Source organism: Protopterus annectens, chromosome 4.part0, assembly GCF_019279795.1.
Source record: "Protopterus annectens isolate FY-2018-M chromosome 4.part0, PAN1.0, whole genome shotgun sequence".
NCBI lineage: Eukaryota > Metazoa > Chordata > Ceratodontiformes > Protopteridae > Protopterus > Protopterus annectens.
In genome coordinates, this window is record NC_056733.1 from 483,704,963 (window position 1) to 483,719,028 (window position 14,066).

A 14,066-nucleotide genomic window follows, 5' to 3' on the forward strand; every position below is an offset into this window, starting at 1 on the left:
ATTTTCTGGCTTGTTAAACTTGATTTCTGCATTAGTAACTGTATTTAGAGCACAACCTAGAGCTGTTTACTGAATTTCCTGTTTGCACTTATTTTTAAAATAGTTTTTTTCTCAAAACTTGCATTTTATCTGTCTCTGGCCTAGCACTCAAGTGTGGGGTCATTTACTGCACTGTTATAACTTGTTGATACTTATGAACCTCTGCTATCTCTAAAAAAAACAGAAAAACAAAAAAATCTTGCTTTTTTCCCACTTTTCTGAGATTTAAAAAAGTTCAGTTACAGGCTTGCTGTTCTGAACTGTTTGTAAGTTTCTTGGAGGCCATTTTTTGCTTGGGCTAAAGGGAAGTCTCTCTGTTCATCAGTGGCAGTGATAAACATTGAGCAGCCTGCCTGCCCCTGTGGGAGTGGTTACTGACTTGAAACTGTAGTTTTATTGGCCATTTTAGGTCAATTCCAAACTCCTTGATCTTCCTCTCTTAAATCCCAATTGCCTCGTGGTCTTGGCATCTTTTCAGACTTATTGGCTGTTGGTGAAGCACCCACCAAGAGGAGAAAATGCTGAGAGAAGAAAGGAGCCACTTTTGAGATTTTAAGTATTTTTCTTCAGATTATTTGCTAAGTTTTTCTGCATAGCCGCCTACGTTGAGCATGTTCTGGCTTATTAAACTTGATTTCTGCATTAGTAACTGTATTTAGAGCACAACCTAGAGCTGTTTACTGAATTTCCTGTTTGCACTTATTTTTAAAATCGTTTTTTTCTCAAAACTTGCATTTTATCTGTCTCTGGCCTAGCACTCAAGTGTGGGGTCATTTACTGCACTGTTATAACTTGTTGATACTTGTGAACCTCTGCTATCGCTGAAAAAAACTAAAAAACAAAAAAATCTTGCTTTTTTTCCCACTTTTCTGAGATTTAAAAAAGTTCAGTTACAGGCTTGCTGTTCTGAACTGTTTGTAAGTTTCTTGGAGGCCATTTTTTGCTTGGGCTAAAGGGAAGTCTCTCTGTTCATCAGTGGCAGTGATAAACATTGAGCAGCCTGCCTGCCCCTGTGGGAGTGGTTACTGACTTGAAACTGTAGTTTTATTGGCCATTTTAGGTCAATTCCAAACTCCTTGATCTTCCTCTCTTAAATCCCTCTTTTGTGCATTTTTGTGCATAGCGCAACAATGGGCAGCGCCACCTAATTGGGTTTAAACTATTCCTGGCTCCACAAAGTCTGCTCTTCACTTTTTCCCTTAGAACTGCTCTATCTCTCAATTTAAACACCATATTCTCATTCTAAGGCCCTTCACTGGTCCAAATAAGTAATCTTACAAGTTAGCACTATTAAACCATAAGCACTACTTACTCTTATACTCTCTACGATTACCTTGTCCCCTATTGGTCCATCTTAATTCAGTTTCCCTATATTACTCTAGCATGTCCAAAGGTCAGTCAGTGGTTTCCTCTCCAGTCCAGCTGGTGAATCTGGGAATTTTGAGGCAATGTTACAACTGTCTCATGTACACAGACAACCCTCTCCTCCTCCAAACAGGTTCAAATATATGTGAGAGATGCAACCATATAGCCAAACTGGAGGCTGAGCTCTCTCATCTCAAAACTGGTGAAACCAGTCAGGAGGAGAAGGTAACCTCAGACAACACAATTCCGGTATCACATAGTCCCACCACATCAGCGAACCAAACACATAAATACACAAAAACATACTCGGAGGCTCTAAATAAAAATCTACCTAAGCAACAGAGACCTCCAAAGCAGACATCCAAGCAAACGCTACCCCAAAACAAAACACGCACAACACATAGCCCACAAAGTCAGTGTGCCAAGCAGCCACAGCACTTAAGGCTGAATAACACACCTGATACTCTTGTAACAGGTGACTCGATTGTCAGACACACTGACATCCCGCTCACCAGGCTGAATAAAGAGAAGGTCACAGTGAGCTGCCTGTCGGGCGCTAGGATCTGCCACATAATGCAAGCACTCAGGTCACTCCAAAGCAAATACAAATATGACTCAGTCATTGTACATGCTGGTGTGAATGACCTGAGACGTACCTCCCTGGAATACATGAAAAGAGACATAGAGGAGCTCTCTGATCATGTAGTCCAGGCCGGTATGACCCTGACCTTGAGCAGCATCTTACCCTCACCCAGAATGATGCCACAGTACAAAGACAAAATGATCGATTTTAATAATTGGCTAAAATGTTGGTGTCATTCTAAGGGGATCCAGTGTCTGTCAGCCTGGGATGACATGCTCGGCAAGCCATGTTGCTTCGCTAGGGACGGCTTGCACCTGTCACCACTGGGCTTTCAGATATTGGCAAAGGCTCTTGCCACCCCCATAGTGCCTTTTTTAGGCAAGGCTCAAAAGTCAAACCCACCTCCATAGACAGCACAAGAAACAAGAAACTAAGGGTAATGCTGCTAAATGCCAGAAGTCTTAACCTCAAGATGCACGCACTCGAAGCTCTCCTCAGTATGGAGAACATCGATATCTGTGCAGTGACAGAAACCTGATTCAAGGCTCCAGAGAGCACCTCAGCACTACCAGGTTATACCTCATATCATGCTTTTCGGCCCCAAAACCTTGATCGAACCACAAAAGGAGGGGGAGTTTCCATATTTATCAAGGATATCCACACCTCCAGGTTAGTGGCATTGCACAAAGTATTGGAGACCATCCATGTGCAACTAACAGTGGGCAAGACTGCTTTTCAGTTTATAGCATCCTACAGACCATCCTCTCAAAGTCAGGAATCCCACTCGGCTTTCCTGAAAACAATGGAGAACATGAAGATCTCTCCGAATACCATTATATTGGGCAACTTCAACTACCCAAACATAGACTGGGAGCACTACTCAAGCCCCAGCACCTTAGCCCAAAGGTTCCTGGAAATTATAAACTCAAATGCTATGGAATAACTAGTCACCACTCTCACTAGAGGGGATAACATACTAGACCTGATCATTACCAACATGGGGACTCTATGCTCCACACCTGAAGTATATCCCTCATTGGTAAGATCAGACCATAAATTAATTTCACTGGATGTCCACATCCCGACCCCACCCCCATCCCAGAAAACCACAATGAAAAACTTCTCAAAAGTGAACTTCTCACTTCTCAAAACCGAAGTGGAATCCTTCAACGCCCCAGGGCCAGTGGAAACTACGGCCCAAACTGCAGAATCCTATATAAATGCATTCTACGGACATCTCCAGGAATGCATGGATCATGCTATCCCAAACAAAACCAAAACCCAAACATCCAAAGGCAGGCGTCCAGTCTGGTGGACCCCAGCCATAAATAAACTGTACAACAGAAGGAGGAAGATACCACATGATAGAGCAAAATCCCTAATAGGGAAGGCATCTCTGATCAGTACTAGCAAAAAATTACGATCCCTCATAAAATCCTCCAAGGCCAGCTTCGAGAGAAAAATTGCTCAGGACACTAAAGACAATCATAAGGCTTTTTTCAGTTATGTTAGGAACCTGGGATGCAACTCCCAAACTTGTTCTGAGTTGATTCTAAACGACAAAAAATACACTGAACCCACAGACATCACCAATATCCTGGCAGACAGGTTCAGTGCAAACTTCTCCACCCCCTCCCCCCAAAAAAAGAGCAAGTATCTATCCCGGCAGAGGGCCACCTCCCAAACATCTCTGATGCTCAGGTGAAGGCTGCCCTCTCCAAAGCAAAAAACACTGCTTCCATGGGACCAGATGGTGTCCCGGGTTGCGTCCTACATGACCTCCAAGAAGAACTAATCCCTCAAATAAAACAGCTGTACAATCTCAGCCTCACTACAGGATATGTGCCCACAGAATGGCGTACAGCAACAGTGGTCCCACTCCACGAAGGTGGAGCCTCTATGGACCCTGGAAACTATCGCCCCATAAGCCTGACTAGCTTAGTCTGCAAGGCTATGGAGAGGATCATCATGGAGCTTATAAACAAAGACATTGGGGACCTACAGACACTAGATCCTACCCAGTTCAGCTTCATCATGGGCAGATCCTGCCTTTTGAACCTGGTTGACTTCTTTGAAACAGTCACCAAAGCCATAGATGAAGGGAAGGTAGTCCACACAGCCTATCTGGACCTAGCAAAGGCATTTGACACAATACCCCACTCGGGCATCATAGATAAGCTATCCAGCTTAAATATAAACCCCTATGTCTCAAGATCGGTCGCAAACTGGCTTAAAGACAGAACCCACAGAGTGAGAGTTGCTGGAGCCATGTCAGACTCAAAACCGGTCACAAGTGGCGTCCCACAAGGTTCTGTCCTGGGACCACTCTTGTTCGGTATATACTTTTCCGAGGTACAGGCCAACGTGGGAGGACTATGGCTCACCAAGTTTGCAGACGACTGCAAACTAGGCGCCATAATCAACTCTCCAGCTGACACAAACATCCTTCAAAAAGGTCTCACAGAGACGGATAACTGGTGCCAGAGCCATGGTCTAAAGCTAAATGCCAAAAAGTGTATAGTCTTACCCTTTGGCAAAAACAATGTGCCCACAAATTACCACATAGGCGGTAACCCATTAAGTACAGAAAAAGAAATTAGGGATCTGGGGACCCAAGTTGATAGCAATCTCTCCTTTGACAACCACATTGCCAAAGTGGTTAGAAAGACCTTTTACATAGCCCACCTCATCATGAAAGGATTCACCTCTAGATCAAGAGAGGTAGTCGTGCCCCTTTATTCATCCCTCATCAGGCCCATCATAGAATATATCCCTTTTGGGATATACCTTACCCGACACCTGCAGCAATTAGAAAGACCCCAAAAGTACCTCACCAAGAGGATCAAGGGACTCAAACAGTTGCCATATGCTGCTCAGTTAAAAAAACTCCAGCTCTACTCAGTTGCATACCGCCTACTTCGAGGCAATCTATGCCTGACATATAAAGCTATGTCCAATCCAGAATTAATGGACATGCTCCACCTCAGTAAATCTAAATCCCTTAGAGCCACACGCTCGAGGGACTTGAACCTCAGCACTGAAATAAATAGAACCTGCTGGAGGGACAGATTCATAACCCAGAGGCTCCCTTCGCTCTGGAATAGAATTCCAATTCATGTTAGGCAGAGCACCTCACTGAATCTCTTCAAGAAGAATCTTGATGAGTGGATGGGGGATCGTAGGTTTGCCCCGGGGATTACTTCCGTGTCACTATTAGACAGAGGCACAGCAAACTAAACCTTAAAAAGGGCACAGCATACTCAAATCAAGGGGTGGCGTAAGCCAAACCAAATCGGGCTAGGCTTATAATTGCCCCAGGGCAGATAGCCTAGTATGAACCTATGAACCTATGCTGGGGGACATATTTTCATGCTTCTGCCTTCACGTTTGTATAAGCAGGAGAGTAGTTTTGTATTGATGCCTGTATATTTCACCTAAACCTGTGTGTTTGTGTGTGTGTGTGTGTGTGTGTGTGTGTGTGTGTGTGTGTGTGTGTGTGTGTGTGTGTGTGTGTGTGTGTGTGTGCGTGTGTGTGTGCACCTGTATGTCTGTGAAGGGCTACATGTGTGCCTGTGTGTTAAGGTTGTTTTGTCTCATGTGTCTTTCAGCTCAGGTGGAACAGGAGGCTAATCATGTTGGCTGCTGTTGGAGGCAGCTGAGACTTGTATAACAGCATGATTAGTTAGGAACTTACCTATTACCTTGTAATATATATTATTTGAACTATATTTAGGACATCTTCATTAATGTCATCCTTCTCATTGTTTTCACCCTCTTCAGTTCATGAAGGCAAAGAGTCACAGGCATGCAAGCAACAGCTGACCTGTGTACTTGTGGCTATGGTGGGTGAGAGGGCAGGGATAGCTGTGGGTGCAACAGAGGTGTGGGAAATGGTTGTCAGTGCAATGGCCCAATGGGTTGCCACTACCACCATGCCCTTCCTAGAGTACATTTCAGAAAAGCTTATCCAGACAGTCCTTGTCATCAGGCCACCACAGTAGGGTGTGACCACTTTTGCTGCATACCCTGACACATGTAAAACATCTTCTTGGTCAGACTTACATCCTTTTGGGCAATTTGTCATTTGGAACATTGCCCATACTCTACTCTGTCCCCAACCAAGTGTAACCCTATCCTAAAGTGCCACAATCCACCCCTTCTCCACTCCTCCACATCTCCAATTTTCCACTCTCTGTTTGTCTCTGTTCAGGCCTTGCCTTTTCCTTCTTATGTGTGCACATCCACCCATCTTTTTACTGTTTTGTGTGCCCCCCCCCATTTACCCTTTCTTTCCTGTCACACTTCCCATCATCCAATCAGTCTACATATAAATATTAAATATATATATATATGTAATGTCTGATGAAGCGGTGTAGACTGCGATAGCGCTAACATTCTTTACTTTTTCAATAAACCGGTTACATCTATCTTAAAGAAGGCGTTTTTTGGATTTTGTCACTGGACTGAATTGAAGAGATTGCATTACGACCATCGGGTTGGGTTTTTGTTATATTTTATTCTTGCTCTTGTTGGGTGATTGTTGGTCATATATATATATAGATACACACATATACATATTTAAACAGGCGATAGATTTTCTCACACAAAAAAAGTCCCATCTTCCTCCACTTCATTTTTCTATATGCTTCCCTTCTGCGTGTACTTCTGCTTGATATATTTTACCATTTTGTATTGTCCTGTAGTCCCATTTCTTCTTTTTCATGGAAGCAACAATACTCTTGCATGTGACTGGACACCTGATAACAGGTCTTTGTAGTATGTTGCAAGGTTTTGCTGTGTGGTGCTTGCTGATAGCCTGTTGCCCCACATTCCAACATGGGCTTTCTGCTACCTTCAAGTATGGTGAGATCTGGATTAGTCACTACATGGCCATTCCCTTGCTTCACAGCTTACTGCATGCTGTACGCCAGTATTCTCAGCCTTCAGCTTTTCAGCGTTGCTCCAATTTTGACATCAAAGCCTTGAGTCAGCTGCTCAGCCATGCAGATGCCAACATTTCTATTTTGCTGTCTACTAGGCATCCTCAGACCCAGCTCCAGTGGACCTTTTGCACATCCACAAAATGAACAGCATCAGAACCACTAGATTCAAAGGTTTATATTTTGCTTGTGACATAAATAAGACATGTTGCTGAGACAGATATGTGTCTCAGAGGATCCCCATGCTCTGGAACAGCCCCCCCCCCCCATCCATATAAAGCAGAGTCCATCCCTAACCCTGTTTTAGCATAACCTTGCCTAGTGGATGGGAAACTGAAAATTCATCCTGAGTCTGGCTCCCATGTCTCTGATAGATGGAGGCAGACAGTAATGTCCAAACTAGTGTACCCTCCACATAACTTCTAGAAATTTCCTAACTAACTAACTAACTAACATGGCTCTTCCTAATAAATGCCCATGATATTTAGGGATATAATTGGGCTGGATTGCATGGCTAGCTTTATAAAGGCTGTGGGAGTCATTAGCCTAGTATATAACTATGAACCTAAGAACTTCAGACTGTGGCACATAATTTCTAACCAACATGTTTTGCTCAGGCATACAGCGCATTCGAGTGAATCCTGTCCATTATGTTATGTCATGTCCATGATAACTAAACATAGTTTTATTCATCAGCTGCTACTTAAGAATATTTTATAAAAATATATGGACTGCTTAATAAAAAAGGAGATTGTTTGTCCAGTAAAAAGGATTACTACTGTTTTGAAAATGGAAGTAGTAATTAAACACTTTTTGTACCACACCAGGCTTGCCCAATAGCACTACCACCTTCACCCAACTGTTCCATTCAGTCTGTCATGAGAAGAAAGGGGTTGAGAGCTAGGTATCCAAGCAAGTCTTGCAACCTATTTATTGTTATCCAGGATGCCTTTTCAGCAATTTCATTCCCCTAGGGCAAAGGCTGGGTGGTCCCGTGGGGTGACCTACACTCCCTCTCCCTTGCAGCTGATCATTGATCTCTGCTTCAGTGCTGCTGACTGAATGGAGTATGCCTTCACACACTTTCTTGGCAGAGTCGTTTTCAACTGGTGGTTAGCCACAGCCATGTCCCATCTCCCAAGGATGGGTGGACCAACAGCATCCACTCACTCACATCTTCCCTAGGTGCTTAGGCAGAAAGTCAGTCTCAGTTCACCTGTATTGTAGTTAGGAATGTATCCCTCTACTCCATGGAGCTGGCTATATTTTTCTAACTTTATGTGTCCAAACTAAGACCACACCTTTATCTGTATATTATAATATCTCTGAGCAAGTAATACATTAGAAGTAAAATTAAAATGTTCTATTAATTAAATGGTTTGTAATATAAACATTTGTAAAGCTGAACTGTTTGAAGAATATAAGTTTTATTTTTTTATTTACCCACACACTAAATGTGGAATTTAGTATTATATTCTAAATAAGGTGCTGATGAAGACTGTAAATGGCAGCAAAGTACTGCTGGTCTAATGATGCCTATTCTCTTGTTCCTTATGTAAAGGTTAATAGTAAAAACCTTGATGGAATATAAAAAGAATGACAGGTACAAAACTGCATCAATTAGAAGGGCAGAGAAATGTAGTTTTAAATGTCACACACACATTCTTCAGCTATTCATCCTTTAAGATCATTATAATTCAATATCATTCTTGCAATGTAGGATGGCTCCTAGGTATTTGCAAAGATGAAGTTGTAGGTAGATTTCTATTGGCCGAGACCACTATACCACAATACAGACTGACTAAGAGATTACAGAATTCTGTATTTTCCTGCAAATGAGTCTATCATTTTCAGATATTGCATATTACCCTTATTAGTTATTCATGGTTGTGGGTAAAATGCAAAACTACATTTTAATAAATAAATTGTTTGAGGTTATATCATGATTTTTCTTCTGAAATATTGAACTGTATTTACATTTTCCAGACTTCCAAACAAGGAATTATTCCATACCACTGCTCTTTCAAGCCTGACATTTCTGGGATTAGCACATGCATATTACTGGTGGGATAGAGTGAAATTCTTGTTGATTGTATCTTCTTTCATGACTAAATATTATAAATTGCACATATCTTTACACTTTAATAACTTTTTAGTTGATTATCCATATGTCACTGTTTGAGGCTGTATCAGCTGTGCATTTTTGCAGTTTTTCTTTATAAATCCCTAACTATCACTTATGTAGCAAAATATGGCATGGTGTCCTGTCTTTGAATATATTTATTCTCTCCTGGAGAGCTATCTGTGAAGCATCAAATATTTCCAAGTCATCACATCCTATCAGTAGCCTGTTTGTGGGGCCTGCATCAAAGACCCTGGTTATCTCTAATAAGTACACTAGGTGATTTGTCTGACCATTCTGAATTATACTCGGGTACAGCAGTAGTCGATGCTGCACATGTGGTTCACAGTATGCCAAATGTATATTGTTTCCAGTGTCTTCCTAGAAGCTGCTAAGATTATTTTCACTGGTCATAGCAGCAATCAGTTGTCCTACTTTTGTACTTGTTCTCCCAGGTATACTAAAAGTAGTGGTGAAGCTTTTACTGAAAAAAAAAAAGTTTTAAGTACAGCTTCAAGACCACACAACATTTAAGCATTTTAGCTTTTTTTAAACACCTTTATTGAATTATAAACCAAAAAACATTCAGGAACAGTGAGTCAAATGTTTAGCGCTTTCGTCTTGTTTATTACAATACTTCCTCAGAACTATCACTTAACACATAGGCAAACATACATTTATGTAAAAAGAAAACATGTTACTAGCTACAAATATTATACATCAGAAGTGTTTTTTGTATAACCATCATCAAGTCCAACATTAGATAAATTGCTCATTTCCTGCCTTCCCTTAAATCTCCATTCTCCTACAAAACATTATTCTTAATTTTTTTCTGTGTAATTTGCTTCTAACCTTTTCTAAATATCTCACTTTCAGCTCTTTTATCTCAATACAATATACAATACTTAAAATACAGTTGGTTTAAACTTTGATTTCCATTTTCTAGTCATTGCCTTTTTGACAGCTACCAGAATTAAATTTAGCAAGGCCTTACTATGTCTAGAAAAGTCACATCTTGTATCCTAGTGAAAAAAAAAATATTTTCCTTTAGTTTTGCTCACCCAATATTTCTGGCAGAGTACCTGTAGGAAATTTTTGAAGTCTGCCAACTCATTTACACTCCTAAAACATATGTTCCCAGCTGCTCTTTCTTCCCCATCACACCTCTAACATTTGCTTGGGAGCCATACATGCATCTTCCCATATCTTCCTTGTGAATTGCTTAGTCAGTCTCTCTTCGCATTCTTTTCTAAACTTCTCTGATTGATTCCTATAGTTATTGTATGATAGTTTATATGCCCTACTAATTATCCCCTTTTTAACAGCATCTTATATTCTAGATTCAATTAAAAACTACCAGAGCAGGTCTGTCACTTAGGATTCCCCTATCCCTTTCTCTTTGCTTATTCTCTGATATGGAAGACAGTCTCTATCCTGCAGTCCAAATATCTTCTTGGCCTGTTCCCATTCTACTGTCTTTCCCTGTCTAGTTATTTGTTCCCAGCATCTTGATTTCTTTGCTAGTTTTCTCCAATATATTGCAACCCCCTTTTGCATATTCTCTGTACCCCTGATTGCAGTCATTGCAACCCCCTTTTGCATATTCTCTGTACCCCTGATTGCAGTCATTGCAACCCCCTTTTGCATATTCTCTGTACCCCTGATTGCAGTCATTGCAACCCCTTTTTGCATATTCTCTGTGCCCCTGATTGCAGTCATTCCTACTGGTAAATATTGTGTATGACTGCTGTTATTCTCCTTAAGGCTCTGCATTCAAAATCCCCTTCTCTCCTTCTCTCCTTTTTTCTTGAATTTCCCTTGTTTCCTTGGCATCTCTTTTCACTTTGAATTATAGCTTTCTGCTTGTATTATGTATATGAACCCGAATTGTGTAACTCTAAAATATACCTTCAAATCAGGCAATCCTAAACCACCTTATCCTGGAAGGATCAACTTATAGCACTTGACCATCTTCCTCTTCCCCTCCCAGATAAATTAATTCACCTCTTATTAATTATTGTCCACAACTTACCCTGTAGCTGATAGAAATATGCCTGACCCATATATAAAGCTAAATGTGCTACAAACATTTTCACTGTTTGTATCTTGCTATCCATATCCATAAACAAGAGTTTCTAATTTCTCAGCTTTTGTATTATCTTTGGTATGGTCTCTCCCCACATATCCCTAACTGCCATAATGGAATCTTTTTTAATCCATACTCCTAAACTTCATCTTATCATGTCCCCATAAATATGGGTATTGCTGGGCCAGTTCATGTATGGGTACATAATTTACAGCTATACCCTTTATTTTATCTTCATTAATTTTATATTTTGAAAAGACTAAGAGTTTGTTTTTTTTGTTTATTAAGTAGAAAATAATATCATATGCAAATAAAGCCAACTTTTCTTGATTCCCATATCAGTTATATCCTTGAATTTCTGAGTCCCTTATTTCATTTACACCATGGTTCTAAATATAAAGCAAATAAAAAAGGGAAAGAAGACACCCCTGCCTGGTTCCTCTGTTCAGACACAACTTGCCAGAGAGGAATCCTCCCACTTAAATTTTTGCCTCCAATCTCTCATATATCCTACTAATTAACCTCATTATTGTATCAGGGAATGCAAATGTTTCCACTGCCCTGCTGGTAAAATGCTATCTTACTCTGGAAAATATTTTCTCTACATTAAGACCCACCAAAAGCAGTATTTTCATGTATCCTACTTCCCTCTGGATCATTATAGGTTCATAGGTGTGTACTTGGCTAATTGTCCTGGAGCCTTTACAAGCCTAGCCCATAGGATTACCCTGGCATCATGCCACTCGACCTTAGTTCCCAGTGCCTCTGTTGAGTAGAGCCACTGGAGTGATCCCCGGGGTGAATTTTCTATTTCCCATCCACTCATCAAGATTTCTCTTGAAAAGGGCCATTGAGGTGCTCTGCTTGACATGTATGGGAAGTCTATTCCATAGCATGGGCAGTCTCTGGGTTATGAACCTGTTCCTCCAGCATGTTCTGCTGATTGTGGTAATGAGGTTGAGGTCTGTGGAGCATGTGGTGCAGAGGGATTGGGATTTCTATAGATGTAGCATTTCTAACAGAGCTGGATCAGACATGGCTTTGTAAGTCAAGCAGAGATCGCCTCTAAGTAGGCGATATGAGACAGAGAATAGTTGGAGTTTTTTGCGTCTGTCCATATAGAACAAGTGGTTAAGGCCTAGGATTCTCTTTGTGAGGTACTTTTGTGGCCTCTCCAGTTGTTGCAGGTGTCTAATGAGGTACATGCCAAATGGGGCATTGTACTTGATGATTGGCCTAATGAGGGAAGAGTAGAGGGAGACAATGACCTCTTTCTTCCTGGATGCAAAACCCTTAGTAATGAGATGTGCCACATAGAAGGATTTTCTGACCACAGTGGCAATGTCAGAAACAACCTCGTCTCGTATGGAACCACACTAGTAAAATCTCAAGATAATCCACACCAGAAGTTACGAACACAGTTCAAATAACTAGCAAAATGAATCCACCGGATTTGCTTAAAACCACAAATGTATTTAATGCAAATATAAATTTATATTTATTTATATTTGCATTAAATACATTTGTGGTTTTAAGCAAATCCGGTGGATTCATTTTGCTAGTTATTTGAACTGTGTTCGTAACTTCTGGTGTGGATTATCTTGAGATTTAACAGTGGCAATGTGGTGGTTAAAAGAGAGGTTGCTGTCAACCTGTGTTCACAGATCTCTTATAATGCCTTCTGTGTTAAGTGGACTACCATTGATGTGGTAATTCAAGGGAACCAGGTTTTTCCCAAGGGGGATGACAACACATTTCTTGGCATTGAGCCCAAGGCCATGGTTCTGACACCAGTCATTGGCCTCAGTGAGGCCTTTCTATAGGATGTCAACATCACGTGGGGAGTTAATAATAGCTCGCAACTCGCAATCATCTGCGAACTTTGTCAGCCAGACTCCCTTCGTGTTGGCCTGGACTTCAGAGAAGTAGATACCAAAAAGGAGAGGACCCAGGACTAAACCCTGTGGGACTCCACTCATGACTGGTTGGCAGTCTGACTTGGAGTCAGCTACTTTCACACTGTGGGTTCTATCTGTGAGCCAGTTTGCAACCCACCTAGGGATATAGGGGTTGATGCCTAGCTTAGTGAGTTTTTCTATGATTCCTGAGTGAGGAATGGTATCAAAGGCCTTGGCCAGATCAAGGTAGTCTGTATGAACCACCTTGCCTTCATCCACAGCTCTGGTGACTGACTCAAAGAAGTCAACATAATTGAGCAGGCATGATCTATCCTTCACAAAACCAAACTGTGTAGGATTCAGGGTTTAGAGATTCCCTATATCCTTGTTTATTAGGTCCATGATGATGCATTCTATAGCTTTGCATATCAGACTTGTCAGGCTAATGAGGCGATAGTTCCCAGAGTCTGCAGTCACTCCTCCTTTGTGGAGAGGGATGACTGCAGCCATGCACCATTTGGTAGGGACAAAGCCTGAGGTGAAGCTGTGATTGAACAGGGCACACAGGTGAGCTGCCAGTTCACTCTGTAGTTCATGTAGAACACAGCCACGGATATTGTCAGGTCCCATAGAAGGTGTATTCTTGGCCTTGGACAGTGCTGTTTTAACCTGTGCAGCAGTAATACTGGGTGCCTGGCAATCTATTGGTATATTGACTGGTCCTTTGGGGGGGGTGAGGGGTAAAGTTGGCACTGAATCTGTCGGCCAGTATATTGGCAATATCTGTTGGCTTAGTATAGGAGGTACCATTGTGCAGTAGCTCAGAGCAAATATGGGTAGTGCGGTGGAGATTCTTTACATAACTATAGAAGGCCTTGCGGTTGCCTTTACTATCTGCTGCAATTCTGCTTTCATAGCTAGCTTTAGAGGATTTAATGAGGGATCTCAACTTTTTGTTGAGGCTGATAAGGGAGTTTCTCCATTCTTGGGACTTTACCTTATTCTACATTAGTTTCCTCCTTCTGTTGTGGAG